The sequence below is a fragment of the Physeter macrocephalus genome, chromosome 15 (assembly GCF_002837175.3).
Source record: "Physeter macrocephalus isolate SW-GA chromosome 15, ASM283717v5, whole genome shotgun sequence".
In the NCBI taxonomy this organism is placed as follows: domain Eukaryota; kingdom Metazoa; phylum Chordata; class Mammalia; order Artiodactyla; family Physeteridae; genus Physeter; species Physeter macrocephalus.
In genome coordinates, this window is record NC_041228.1 from 28,346,080 (window position 1) to 28,361,935 (window position 15,856).

Sequence of the window (15,856 nt, forward strand, 5' to 3'; positions counted from 1 at the left end):
TTAGAAAAAATCTAAAAGAGAATTTAAGGAAACACTCCCATTTACCATTGCAACAAAAATAATAAAATACCTAGGAAGAAACCTACTAAGGAGACAAAAGATCTGTATGCAGAAAACTATAACACACTGATGACAGAAATTAAAGATGACACAAACAGATAGAGAGATATATCATGTTCTTGGATTGGAAGAATCAACATTGTGAAAATGACTATACTACCCAAAGCAATCTACAGATTCAATGCAATCCCTATCAAACTACCAATGGCATTTTTCACAGAACCAGAGCAAAAAATTTCACAAGTTGTATGGGAACACAACAGACCCCAAGTAGCCAAAGCAATTTGAGCAAGAAAAACGGAGCTGGAGGAATCACACTCCCTGACTTCAGACTATACTACAAAGCTACAGTAATCAAGACAGTATTGTACTGGCACAAAAACAGAAATATAGATCAATGGAACAGGATAGAAAGCCCAGAAATAAACCCACACACATACAGTCACCATATCTTTGATAAAGGAGGCAAGAATATACAATAGAGAAAAGACAGTCTCTTCAACAAGTGGCTCCTAGAGAAATGGAAATAAAAACAAAAATAAACAAATGGGACCTAATGAAACTTGAAAGCTTTTGCACAGCAAAGGAAACCATAAACAAGACCAAACGATAACCCTCAGAATGGGAGAAAATATTTGCAAACGAAGCAACTGACAAAGGATTAATCTCCAAAATATACAAGCAGCTCATGTAGCTCAATATCAAAATAACACACTACCCAATCCAAAAATGGGCAGAAGATTTAAATAGACGTTTCTCCAAAGAAGATATACAGATTGCCAACAAACACATGAAAGGATTCTCAACATCACTAATCACTAGAGAAATGCAAATCAAAACTACAGTGAGGTATCACCTTACACTGGTCAGAATGGCCATCATCAAAAAATCTACAAAGAATAAATGTTGGAGAGGGTGTGGATAAAAGGGAACCCTCTTGCACTGTTTGTGTGAATATGAATTGATACAGCCACTATGGAGAACAGTATGGAGGTTCCTTAAAAATCTAAAAATAGAACTACCATATGACCCAGCAATTCCACTACTTGGCATATACCCCGAGAAAACCATAATTCAAAAAGAGTCATGTACCACAATGTTCACTGCAGCTCTATTTACAATAGCCAGGATATGGAAGCAACCTAAATATCCATCAACACATGAATGGATAAAGAAGATGTGGCACATATATACAATGAAATATTAGTCAGGCATTAAAAGAAATGAAATTGAGTAATTTGTAGTGAGGTGGATGGACATAGAGTCTGTCATACAGAGTGAAGTAAGTCAGAAAGAGAAAAACAAATACTGTATGCTGACACATATATATGGAATCTAAAAAAAAAGTTCTGAAGAAACTAGGGGCAGAACAAGAATAAAGATGCAGATGTAGAGAATGAACTTGAGGACACGGGGAAGAGGAAGGGTAAGCTGGGACGAAGTGAGAGAGTGGCATGGACACATATACACTACTAAACGTAAAATAGATTGCTAGTGGGAAGCATCCGTATAGCACAGGGAGATCAGCTAGGTGCTTTGTGACCACCTAGAGGGGAGGGATAGGGAGGGTTGGAGGGAGACGCAAGAGGGAGGGCATATTGGGATATATGTATATTTATAGCTGATTCACTTTGTTATACAGCAGAAACTAACACAACATTGTAAAGCAATTATACTCCAATAAAGATGTTAAAAAAATGGCCTATTCCAATGTCATAAAGATATTCTCCTGTATTTTTCAAGAATCTTGATTATTTTATCTTTTACATTATGATCTGTATTCAATTTTGAATTAGTTTTTGTGTTTGGCGTCAAGGAGGGGTCAATTTCTTATTTTTCTATATAGATATGCAATTGACTCAGTGTACTTTTTTGAAAATACCACTCTTTCCCTACGATTGGTATGGAATCTTTGTTTTAAATCAGGTAACAAAGCAAGTGAAAAGTTTGTTTCAGAATACTATTTTTTTCCATTATTCTATTTGTCTATTCTTGCACCATTGAGACTGAATTAATCCTTGTATCAACCTTACTGAATTAATTTAGTTTAAAAATAGCCTGAATATAATGTAGAGTACATATTCCAAATTTTCTTGCTCTTTGAGATTATCTTGGCTAAAGCCTCACATTTTCTTAAACATTTTAGAAACTGTTAATTTTCACCAAAGAAAAAACCAAAACACCCCAGTGTGGATTATGATTAAAGCAGCATTGACTATTGGTCAATTTGGAACAAAATAGACATCTTAAAATGTATTGAATATTACAATCTATGAACATAGTGTACAACTCCATTTATTTGTATTTTATATTTCTTACAGAAATATCTTATAGTTTTTTGTAGAAATGTTTAACTAGATTTATTCTTAGACATTTAATACTATTTAACACAATTGTAAATGGCAGTTTAAAATTTACTTTTCTACTTGTTTACTGTGAGTATAGAAAAAAATGATCCTTTAATATTGACTTTGTATGCAAGAATCCTGAAAGATAACAAATGTTATTTCTTCTTTTCCAATCTTGACTTTTTTTCTTGCCTTTATTACTTTTTCTTGCACTTGCTGGGATGAATGAAAATATATTAGACGGTATTGCCTTTTCCCATAATCAGGTCAGAATTGTTCAACATGTCATCATTAAGTATTATGTTATTTGTAGATTTCTTAAAAGTAAACTTTGTCAGAATAAGAATTTCCTATCTGGTCCTATTTTTCTGAGGATTTTTATCATGATTTAATGTTGAATTTTATCAAGTACATTTCTGCACTTATTGTTGTGATCATATTTTCTCTTTTAATCAGTGAATGTGAAAAAGTACACTGATTTGTTAAAATATTAACAACTGAGCCCTCCGCAGAGCCAGAACTACCACAACCCAGCCAGCCAGCACCCTTGCACCCACCCAGAAATGAAGGTCTTTCCCCACCAAAGCCAACATGTAAGGTCTGAAAGAGGTGACTGTTCCATCAAATGCACAGATATCAATATAAGGATACAAAAAACATGGAAAAACAAAGAAACATGACATCACTAAAAGAAATCAATAATTTTTCAGTAACTGACCCCAAAGAAATGGAGATCTATGAATTGCCTGACATAGAATTCAAAATAATTTATTTTCATCAGCTCACTGAGCTACAAGAGAACACAGATAGGCAAGTAACAAAATCAGGAAAAAATTACATGAACAAAATGAGAAGTTCAATAGAGAGATTCTTAAGAAAGAACTAAGTAGAAATTCTGGGACTGAAGAATACAACGAATGAAATTTTAAAAATGTGGTAGAGAACCTAAATAGAAGACTTGATCAAACAGAAGAAAGAATCTGTGTGTGTGAAAATAGGTCATTTGAGATTATCAAGTCAGAGAAGGAAAAAGAATAAAAGATTGAGTAAAGCCTACTTAATTTATAGAACACCATTAATTGAAACAATATTCACATTATGGGAGTACCAGAAGGAAAAGAGAGAGAGAAAAGGGGAGAAAGCTTGTTTAAAGAAATAACGGCTGAAAATTTCCCAAAGCTGGGGGAAGATATGGATAGTCACGAACATGAATTCATAGAACTTGGGGACAAATCAAACTCAAAACTGACTTCTTTCTGTATCATTTAGATTAGTAAAAATTATTATTTTTTAATCTCTGGGGTCTTTTCTGGCAACCTAAGCCTACTTTTCACATTTGTCATTATACTAATCATACTTACACATGAAAGAAACTTTGTTCTTCTAACTCTCTTGTGGTAGATGAGCCTTGATTCAGCTGCTGAACCTCACAATGAATTCATTATATATTTAGGGTCTGGATTTAACAGAATAGCTTCACCAATGCCCTCCCTGATCCTTACAGGCAGAAGTAGACCCTCTGTTCTCTTTTCTGTACCGTCTTGTATGTACTTCTCTTTTGTAACTATCTGTTGACTTTACTTATTTTTTCTTTCCTTCTAAATTGTGAGATTCTTAAAAGCAAGTGAACTTATCTTGTTAATATTTGTATCTCTATGACCTATCCTAGTCCCAGTCACGTACATAGGCATCCAACATGTGTTTGCTCCATGAAGAATAGAATTAATGGATGAATAAATGAATGAATAGTTGACTCCACACAAGTTCAAAGACTGTAAAATCATGGGAACGTTTAAACATCTAATATCCAGTTAGAAGAGTCTGAAAAGACTGCACTTATTACTAAAATCATATATCATCATCATAGGCAAGGTCAAAACAATATTGCTTTTAACAAAGGAATAAACAATATAAACTTCCTTTAGAGTAAATTCATGAGTAAACATTTAGTGATCTATAAAACGCACACACACACACACACACACTGTGGAAGGGATTTTTTTAATCCTTATTATGGATTTCTTGGGAAGCCTGACAAAGAAAGTAATTTTCCCTCTGACATTGGGGTAAGGTGTGTGTGAGAGAGGGGTGAGTGAGATGGTGGTGAAAGAGGGGAGAAAGAGACAGAGACAGAGATAGAACCAGAGGGAGAGACAATGCATAGGTTTTTTCTTCTTACACATGTAATCCTAATAAATCAATAGTTACTAAAACCCAAGTTTGTGGAAAAACCTTAAACAAAAACAAAAAACCCCCCATATTTTCTATTTGCTCCAAACTAATAAGACAAAAGCATGTGCAGTTTTATTATTCTAAGAGGCAAACATTATCTTCAAAACATCTCTCTTACTAATCATAAGAGGTAATTAAATTCCCATAATGATCTCCACTCCTTGTATTGTTCTGGGTAAAAATGGATCATAAAATAAATATAATTTACAATGTAGGACAATAGGGTTGACTGTTCAGTTTAACAAGCATCAAGTTAATGAAACCAAGAGCATGGATGTTACCTCCTTGAAAGCCCAGTAGAATTGCTTTTTTGATGGTTTGAAGCTGCTGTGCCCTGTGCTATAGTCAAACCATATCTGCATATATCAAACTCATTTATTTCCTCCCAGCACTAATCTCTCACATCCTCCTTCTCTTCTTCCTGCTCTTCTTTCTGTCTCTCCATTTTTCTCTTCCTTTCCTCTATCACTCATTCTCTATCATAAGCTGGGTACATTTTTAGACCCAGGTCTTACAACAAAAAATAGGTCAGTTTTTATTTACAATATGCTCAGAGTCTAGCTAAAGAGAGTTACAATAAACTATCATTACAATACAGGTTGAAATACTCCTATAGTGATATACCCAGAGGAGTAAACAACCAATTGATCTGAGGGTAGGATTAAGAAGGACTCACAAAGGGAATTCTCCTTAACGTTTGTCTTAATAAGAGGACTTCGAGGGAATGACACTTCTCTAGATACTTTACTACCTTCCTAGCGTGTATTACAGGGCCCTCAATAAATATATGCCAAACAATTGAATGAATTAATTTTTAGTTAGAGAATATGGTAAATGCATAATGAGCCAAAAATGACAAAGAAAAAATAAAAACATTTGATCTTTCAAAGGTGATGAGATTATAAGTAGTTTTCCTGTGGGTTTTTTTTAAAAAATGAAATTTATGAATTACATCATTTGTGGGAGCAAAATATTTTGCTTTCTTTTTAAAAATCTTACCTGTTTATTAATTTTTTATTCTATTTTTACTTGTAGTTGTATATCAAAAATATTTTCCAAGTTGCTACAAAGTCTTCACAGTTATTTTACAAATGGATGTATAATTGCTTTAAGTTCCCTCATTATTTACCTAACCATTATTTTTATCAGTATTATAACTGAATCATAAGAAAAGCCATTATCAGTAGCTCTCCATTTCCGGGATGGGGGCAAGGAGAAGTAGTACAGTTGGCCCTCCATATCTGGGGTTTCACGCCTGCAAATTCAACCAATTGTGGATTGAACTTATTTGAAAAAAAAATTCCAGAAATTTTCAAAAAGCAAAACTTGAATTTGCCACGCACCAGTAACTCTTATTTACATAGCATTTATCTTGTACTTACAACTATTTATGTAGCATTTACATTAAATTATAAGTAATCTAGAGATGATTTAAAGAATACAGGAGGATGTGCATAGGTTATATGCAAATACTATGCCATTTTGTATAAGGGACTTAAGCATTCACGGATTTTGGAATCCATGGGGGTCCTCGAACAAACCCCCTGTGAATACCAAGGGATGACTGTATGTGTATAATTCAGTGTGGGCTGCACTTACACAGTGCCCAGGAAGCCATGTTGGGTTTGCACCCTCTCAATTTCCCTGAGGCTCACTAGGTGTATGAAAAGCTTTGAAAAAAAAATATATTATGTACCTTGAATAATATCCCCAACCCAAATCACATTTGGGTCAAGAGTTCTTTAACTGGGAGCAATAGTAGCACCATAATAAACATTGAAATTGTAAAAAATTAATAAACACAAACATCTATTAAATAGAGTCAGGAGACCAGAAAGGGAAGCTCTCATGCCCTGTGATGACAGCAGAGCCCAGCAGGAAAGAAGGAAGATTCCTCTTCTTTCCCGGCAGAGACAGCCATTGAAAAGTCATGGACTCTGCTTACTATAGCCCTCCCAATTTCTTCTTCTGTTCTGTAAAAGAGTTCTTTTTCCCTGGCTGTTCAGAGATTTGCATGTGGCTCTCCACAGTTGCAGACCCCAAAATGCAATTCTTTGCTGATCCTGAATAAACCCATTTTTTGTTGGAGAAATATCTGTCAGTCTGTTTGTTTTAGGTCAACATTTTGGTGCCCATACAGTGATCCAAAGATGATGGTGAGTATATAAGTGTGGTACCCACATTGACCTCATTGTCTCTCACTGCTTTTATTGCCAACCCTGGAGTTTGAAGGTATGTCTTTCTCTTGGATTTGAGCTTCTGCCCTTTTTATATTTTGAAGCTCCCCAGGTTTTACTCAGAATTTATTTTAAGGTTTCACTCTGTCTGGTTAAAGCCTTGTTCTGTATGGAACTACTTGTTTGGCACTTCAGTCTAATTTGAAATCAGACTGTTCCAACTGGAACTGGTTCAGCCTTTGGCCCATTCCTTTGGGAATAGGGGCTGTTTCATTGGAACTGTGCCAGTTCAGCCTTCAGCTTATTCCAGTTCAGCCTTCAGCTTATTCCTTAGGAATAGCAGCTCTTTTATGGAAACTGAGCTGAGGAGCTTTTGACTTGACTCCTTCAAGACCAAGCTGTTTTCTTAGAACTGCCTGGTATTAGACCTGCAGGTTGGTTGAGATATTTGAAGTGTTTAAGCTATCTGAATTGTAAGCTATTTGAGCTGTTCAGGCTGTTTGAGTTTGAGCTGTAAGCCTTTTCAGCTGTGTAGGTTGTTAAAAAATTATTCTTTTATTCTAGAGAAAAACTTCTGAGAAATGGGATCCCAGCTACCTAAATATTTTGAGGGCACCACCCCTACAGGGACCCCAGCCATTTTATGTTTACAAACTACAGTCCTTCCTCATGTGCCTTTCTGACTAAACAGACTGACTTGATCAAAGGCAATTTCGAATATCAATGGCCATTATGGAGAACTTTTGAAATCCTCAAACTTACTTTTCTTAAAACTGAATTGCTGCGACAGTGAGAGGTCCGCGCACCGTGATGAAGAGTGGTCCCCGCTCGCTGCAACTAGAGAAAGCCCTCGCACAGAAACGAAGACCCAACACAGCCATAAATAAATAAATAAATAAACAAACAAACAAACAAAAAACTGAATTGGACCATCACAGTTCTAAAATTTCCAAAGCTGAATGAAATGCCTATTTTGATTAGTATTTTGAGCTTCCAATGTTATTAGGACCCTAAAATTGCCTCTCTGCAAAATAAGATTTTAAGATTAACTAAGGCAAACAAACAATTAGAGCAGTATAAAATGGATTCTGAAGCCTTGTGCTCCTCTTCCTTGGCTTTTCGTCTCAGGCCCCTCCTCTGGTGCTATCTTCCTTTTTCCTTCTATGCAGCCTATGCAACTATACCCTCAGTTCTCCATACTAATTCTCTCACTGAACATCTCTTTTTCTCTGAAACTCTCCTCACTCCCTTTTCCTCTGAACTTATCAGAACCTGTCCCTTTAAAATTAAGCCTCTGAGGCTCCAGAGGCTAAACACTTAATTTCTTATAATCCCTGAACTAAAGCAAGCAATAGTCAAAGATTTTCCCAAAGTAACTGAAGATTCTCACTGATTTGCTGAGGAATTTAATGTAGCCATTCAAACTTATCAACCTGGTTTCTCTGACTTGTATCAGCTAGCTCATATGCTTGTGAAGGCCAGGCCCAGCACTGAATGAAAACTGCTAGCTGGGAAAATCCTGAAAAGTCTCTAGAATTACAACTGGGAGACCAGCTTGCTAACTTATTATTTGATCAGGATCTGCAATTGCTAGGTGACTTCATCAAGCAATTCCTGGGGCTTTTCCAAAGTCTGTTGATTGGAACAAAATTCATGCTTTAATAAAAATCTGATAAACCTGTTTATGACTATTACAATCAACTTCAGATTGTTTTTAAAGAAAATTCTGGTCTTCCTCTATATGTTTTTTCCACCCAGGTAGCTCTTAACTCTGTGTTTATTAATGGGCTGAACCAGGACTTTTTCCTTCTAGTAAAAAGGATCAGGATGGAATGGGAAACCATGTCTACTCCAGATTTAGTCAATCTGGCAAACCAACTCTCTCTCTTTCTAGATAAGTCACCTAAAAGAAAGACTGCTAAAATTCTTAATCTTCAACTCCAGCTAATGAAGACCCCTAACAAAATGAAAATCTTCCTAGTTTCTGCTATTGCCGCAAAGAGCCAAGGTGTTGGAAAAGACGTTGTTACAAATTTAAGCACCTCAGGCAGCTTCAGCCCTCTAACCAGTCCTTCTAACGTCCTCCCAATTCCCAATGATGGGGATCTGAGGAACTACAGGGGCTCTTCCTAATCCCCCCTCTTAAGCAGCTTGGAGAAACATTCTCTTCCAGTACTAACTGACACTGAAGCCACACTCTTGGTGCTCAGACCCACTACTATAAGGCAGCTCCTGCCTCAAAGTACTAAAACAGTTTGAATAGCGGGGATCTCTAAGGAACCTCAGGAGTTTCCTGTCTCTGCACTGATTTCCTTTTGTTTAGGCCCTATTCCCTTTTGTGTTGACACTTTATTCTCCTTAGTTCCTTTGACCCTATCCATTTATTAAGCCAAGACTTCTTAGAGTAGTATCATGCTGGAATTTCTCCCAAAAGAGAGAATTCTAGAATTTAGATAGTAGCCATCAAAGTAACCAACAAAGTAAATTAAATGACCTTTTGACATTTTTTATTTGTTTCATTTCTGACAGTACTAGAGCTGATTCTGAAAACACTGATTATTTGTCCCTATTGAATCAGCTACCACTCTTCTTATGGGCAAAATCTCTAACTGATATTGATAAAATTCACAGCACAACTCCCATTAAGTTTCTAATAGATCCCTCAAAATCTCTTTCCAGAATTAATCAATATTTTATACATAAAGCAGCCCTTAGAGGTATAAAGCCCATAATAGAAGATTACAAGGCTCAAGGCCTCATTGTCCTTTGTAACAATCCCTGTAATACTATTTTACCAGTCAGAAAATCTAACAGCTGAAGATAAAATTTTGTCTAGGACCTCTGAGCAATAAACATTGTTTTCCCCCGACACTCTTCTTTTCCTAACCCTCATATGTCACTAAAATCCATTCCCACTGGAAGCAAATTTTTTACTGTAATTGATTTATGCAGTGCATTCTTTAATATTCCAGCTGATGAAGCTAGGCAATGTCTTTTTGCTTTCATTGGGGAATAAAAACAATTCACCTGGACAGTAATGCCTCAGGGTTTTACTGAGAGTCATTCTTATATCTCACAAATCCTGAAAGCTGGTCTGGATGATATAAAGTTCCCTAGGGGTTCTACTTTGTTGCAAAATGTGGATGATTTGCTTCTTTGCTCTTTTTTACAAGCCTCCTCACAGGAAGACAGCATCTACTTGCTAAAGCTTTCAGCCTTACAGGGGCTTAAGGTTGCCAAGGAAAAATTGCAGTTTGATCTGATTATCAGAACAAGGGCTACACTTGGATCCAGACAGACTTCAGGGTGTCCTAAGTCTCCCAAAGCCCAAAACTAAGCACCAACTGAGAGGTTTTCTTGAGCTAGTTGGTTATTGCTGAAAATGAATTCCAAATTTCTCTCTTATGGCCAAACCAATGTATGTTTTACTAAACAGTTACATTGCTGACCCAATTTTATGGGATGAACAGAATGGCATAGTCTTCAAGGCCTTGAAGGAGAGTTTGTCCATCTGCCCTTGGACATCCCAATTATCAGATTCCCTTTTTCCTTTTTGCATATGAAAAGGAAGAGAATGCCCTTGGGGTACTGTCTCAAAAACATGGGGACCACCTTTGACCCACAGGTTACTATAGCCAGTAATTGGACCCTGTGACATGAGGATACCCCTCCTGCCTTAGAGACATTACTGCCGTTGCCCCTTTGGTTAAGGCCACTGAAGAAAATCATTGTGGGGTCTCCTTTAAGCAATTTTGTACCTCACACAGTAGAAGTCCTTCTGAATTCTCATCACACTCAACATTTCTGTTAGCTGCCTCACTTACTATGAAGTATTTTTGTTAACTGCTCCTCACATAACACTTTTACATTGTAATAACCTTAACCCTGGTACTCTCCTCCTTTCTGTCACCAATGAAGCTCCTCACGACTACTTAACACTGATGGATCACCTCTTGACTCCTCCTTATTATGATCTGCAGGAAATCTCTTTGGGTAATGCTGACTTCATGGTTCACTGATGGCTCTCATTTAAAAGGTAACAATGGCAAATATTGTGCTGGATATGCTTGCAACTCCTTTTGATGTTGTTGAGTCATCTTCACCCATGGCTACTTTAGTCCTACAGGCTGAATTATACAGTCTTACATGAGCTTGTACTTTAGCCAAGGACAAAACTGCCAGTGTTTATACTGATAGTAGATATGCTTTCAGAGTAGCTCATAATTTTGGAATGTTGTAGAAGCAATATGGCTTCCTTACTTCCAGTGGAAATAAAATTAAAAATGGCCCCTATGTTCAGGGATTGTTGGATGCAATACTTTTACCTGATGCTTTAGCTATTATTAAGATTCTGGGGCATTCTAAACTTGACACCCTGGAAGCTAAGGGAAATCATCTTGCTGACATTTTTGCAAGGAATGCTGCCCTTTAGGGAACCAACAGCAGCCAGGCCTCTGTCATGGTCCAAGGGGATATTTCCCCAAATGATAACTTAGAAAAATTGGCTAGAAAAGACCAACAATTGGCCTCAGAAAAGAAAAAAAAAATGGAAAATTCACCAATTGTTGGTTTGATAAAAAGAGAAAGCTCTGATTTAGACAAAACACCAACCCAGTCATACCAGAGACTCTAAAATTCCCACTCCTCACCACTGTACATGTATTAAACCATTGGTCTACTGACAATAGGATAGCATTCATGAATCAATGTTTGTGGGGAAACATCACAAGGCTGCAAAAGAGCCTACCTCAATTGTCCCACTTGTCCAAAATACAACCCAGGGAAGTCTGTACTGCTCCCAGACATTTTAAAGTGCCTAAAGAACCACTTTAGGTATGACAAATGGATTTCACACAATCTTACAGTCTGATATAAATGTTTTAGTCATGGTCTGTATGTTGTCACACTGAACTGAAGCCTTCCCTTATAGACAGGCTACTCCCTCTTCTGAGGCTAAAGTCCTTTTGGAAAAGATTGTCCCTCCATGGGGAACTCCTCTTTAAATTCATAGTTATCAAGGGACCCATATTACTGGTCAGGTCTGGTCGACAAGTCTGTGCTGTTTGGCCAGTTTTACAACATTTTCCATCCTAAATCTTCTGGTTTAGTCTAACCCACTAAATGCATTATTAATACTCATTTGCAAAATTTGCAGAGGCCCTCCAAGTACCTTGACCAAAAGCATTGCTATTGGTCCTTCTAAATCTTATATCCACCCCTTTTGAAACTCATAAACTCTTTGAGATAGTCACAGAATTCCCAATGCACTTGGCTTCTGCCTCTTTTGACCCTCAACTGATAAAAGGAGAGATACTCCAATATTGCAAAGGCCTAACTGCTTTAAAATAACCATGTTTTGGTAAAGCAATCTTTTCACAGTGCACCCTTGGGAGACAAAGACCTTAGTATCATGCCTTGCAACCTGGAGATTATGCCTATTGGAAAAGATACCTCCAGAAAGACTCTTTTTAACCTTGTTGGAAAGGTCCCTACCAAGTACTGCTAACCAACTCTAGTGCTTCCAAACTCCAGGGAGTAGACTCTTGGATTCACCTGATACACCTAAAGAAAACACCAGACACTGCCTGGACCTGTACATCATCTGGTGACCTGAAAGTAAAGATTTCCTGGAACTGAAGCAGAAGACATCTGATAAGATAGACCAGGATATCCAGAACAGGCCTATTGGAGTTTATCACCAAACCTTTGATGATGACATAACATTTCCAATGATCTTGATAACATATGGACTTTAGATAAAACACCTGAGAGTTCTCTCTCCTACCTCTCCTAGTTATTTGAACATGATCTCAATAGATTTCCAATCTGTGCTCTTTTCCTCTGACAGGAGTCACTACATCCAGGAAAAGTATTTCCTGTCATTTAGGGACAAAAAGCTAATGAAACTGGAAAATCCTGACTCTTGATCAGTGATGCTTCAGGGAAAGATCTTTTTCAAAAGGGAGAATTGTAAAGAATTAATAAATGGAAACCTCAATTAGAGTTGAGATTCACATCTAATAATATTTTGATTGTTGACCAAAGTTTTGAGCTGAGCAAAGAAGGACTGTAGGTAGGTGAGAGAGTTAGGTGCTTTTCTCCATTTATAAAATGGCTCTACTGCTTCATAGTATCAATAATTTACTTGGGTATGTCTTTGACATCTTTTTTGTTTGTTGGATTTTGGAATAGGGGTCACTTCCTTCAGAAATATGATCTGCTGATCTCCTCTGATGGGTATTTCTCTCATATTTTCCCATCACATCCCATACTTCAATTGTAATAGCATTTATTACAATGTATTAGATTTACCTGTTTGTATTGTATCATCTTTTTGTGGGTGCATTAGTTTCCTAGGGCTGTCATAACAAAGTACTATGAACTAAGTGGCTTAAAACAACAGAAATTTATTATCTCATAGTAAATAAACCTTTGGAGGCTAGATGTTTAAAATCAAGGTGTCAGCTGGGTTCTCTGAAACATACATAGGGGAGAATCTTTCCTTGCCACTTCTAGCTTCTGATGTTTGCCAGAAATCCTTTGCATTCCTTGGCTTGGAGATGCATCACCCCAATCTCATCTTCTGTTGTCACATGACCATCTTTTCCCTGTGTGTCTCCCTCCTTTTCTTATAAGGACACCAGTCATATTGCATTAAGTGCCCACCTTACAGTATGATCTCATCTTCTTAACTAGTTACGTCTGCAACGACTCTATTTCCAAATAGGTTCACATTCTAAGGTATTGGGGGACTTCTTCTTTGGGGGTAAGGGCACAAGTCAACCCATAACAGAGGACAAGGATTGTGTCTACTTCATCTTTTTTACATTTGGATCCTTAGCAATTATTCCATTGCCAAGCATACAGAATATGTTCTATTAAAAAATTAATGAATAAATGAATGTATGAATAGGGGAATGTGTTTGTACTAAGAAATCACATTCCATTCTTGAATAAAAGAAATTCATGTAGAGAGGGCAGAAAGTTCTAAGGCCTTTCCAACTCCACAGTTCTGTGATTCTTTAGTCTCAACTCTGGTTTGGTTTCAGCTATTTAGAAAAGGTCTGTGAATACAAATTGCCTACCAATTACATATCTGTAAATCCTAAATAGGCAAGATACATTTAAGTGCCATAAAGGATATCCTAGTGCATAGACTTGCATGTCTGTTATTTGGATTTTTAGGGCATTTCAAGGGTTTTTGCCTTGGTATCTGAAGTTGACTTGTTTTTCGGCTGTTTAATAGAGGGACAAAGAATCGATTTGAGTTGTAAGACTGACATCTTCTGGCTAGCACTGGAGAGTGTAGAAAGGTTGAAGCATCAGAAAGGGAAATAAATGGAGTCGTTCTGGGTTTAACAGTTAAACATTGGAAAGGGAAAGAAAAAAAGAAATATATATGGAAATAATAGAAAGCTATTCACAGGTACACAGATGCATTTTTTAGAAAGAGTGAGCATACAGTCTAATATATATTTTGTGTAGTTCACCAGAAGTGATTTTGGTCTTGAAGAAGAAAGTGAGGGAAAGATAAAACATAAATGAAAAGATCATTCAGGAGTTGAACATGAGGAAATGGATTGAACAAAAATGTTCCTGATGAAAGACTAATGCTCTGGAGTTCTTATAGAGATGTGGGAAAACTGTGAAAGAGTTTCTTGGATACTTTGTCAATTGGACTCTGTTTTGCTGTGGTCCAGAGCAGAGCTATGGTTGGATATGAGATGTCTTGGTAGGAGTTTCCATTTGTACCTTCTGCTATTTATGACTGGCTCACTTGTCCCAATTTCAGGAATACCATTGAGATAATTATTCTTTCATTTATGAGAAATGTGCATCTTTTCTTACCTTCTAACTTGTTCCCCAGTTTGTTATTATCCATCTCTCCAAACTGTTTCATTTTTCCTTTCATAATGCTGCAGTGCAGGGTGCATTTCAGAGCACAGAAGTGTCCTGAGTGCTCCTGATGCCTCCGTGCTAGCCACATGATTCCTTGTTTCTATCAATTCTGAAACGAGGACAGGAGGAAAAAGAAAGCAAGTGAAATTCATCAATTGAGCTATTGAGAGTTGCTCATATGTTGGGAGTGAGAGACTGGAGGGGTTACAAAGTGGTAAGCATGATAGACTGGGTTTCTATCCTTGGATAAGTGGAAATGGATTCAAGCAAAAAAATTAAAAGAATTAATAATTAATTGTCTAATCATTATCATGGTAAGTGCTTCTAAGGCTATACAGGGTACTAGAAAATTATATATAACAGGGAGTCCTGATCTAACTTAAATGAAAGGAAATGTTTTCTAGACACAGAACATTTAAGCTTAATTAAAATGAATAAATGTACTTTAGCTAAAGGAAAGGATCATAAGGAGGCATTACAGAGACAAAATCATGTATTAAGGCAGTTAGGAAAGAATAGCAAATAATAGGAATCCTCTTATATATAGCTCTATCTGTGTGACAAGCACAAATTGATATTTTCATATATATTATTTGATCTTCATAATAACAAAAATGTCAAGTGGGTACCATTCTTACTTCCATTTTACGGATGAGTAACTGAGGCCCAGATATATTAAGTAGCTTGTCTAAGATCACAGAGCTAGTAAGTGGCCAACTGAGAACTGAAACATAGGCAGTCCAGCTCCAGAGTCTGGAAGCATAAAGAATGGAGGAAGTTCAGAATGGCTGGACCTTTGAGAAGGAGGCAAAGGGGAACCTGAAGCTGGAGAGGCAGGAAGGGACCAGAGCCTGTTGGGCCTTATGACCACGTTAACAGAATTTGGTTTTTATTCTAATAGTGATTGGACGCTGTTGACAGATGCTAAGCAGAGATGTAGCAAGGTGAATTTTGCTTTTTATAAAAGTCTGTTTGGCTGCAGTATGGACAGAGCCCTTGATTGGCCCCCTCTGAGATTAGTAGGAGGAAAATATCTTTTCTAAATTGCCTCCATGTTTGCTATACTCTGTAAAAACAACATTGTTGTTTAACAGTCAACACTATAGCATAAGAGAACAAAGCAATCTGTTCTTATACATT

The 15,856-nt window shown here is 36.9% G+C and overlaps 1 long non-coding RNA gene across 1 annotated transcript in view; it reads right to left on the reverse strand.

Moving 5' to 3' along the window:
• Positions 1-15,856, reverse strand: part of LOC114487913 (uncharacterized) — a 377,807-nt gene that overhangs the window by 17,361 nt on the left and 344,590 nt on the right. Inside the window, exon 5 of the long non-coding RNA XR_003683475.2 lies at positions 14,666-14,825. This is a non-coding gene — a long non-coding RNA (uncharacterized lncRNA). The remainder of the gene's footprint in view (positions 1-14,665; positions 14,826-15,856) is intronic.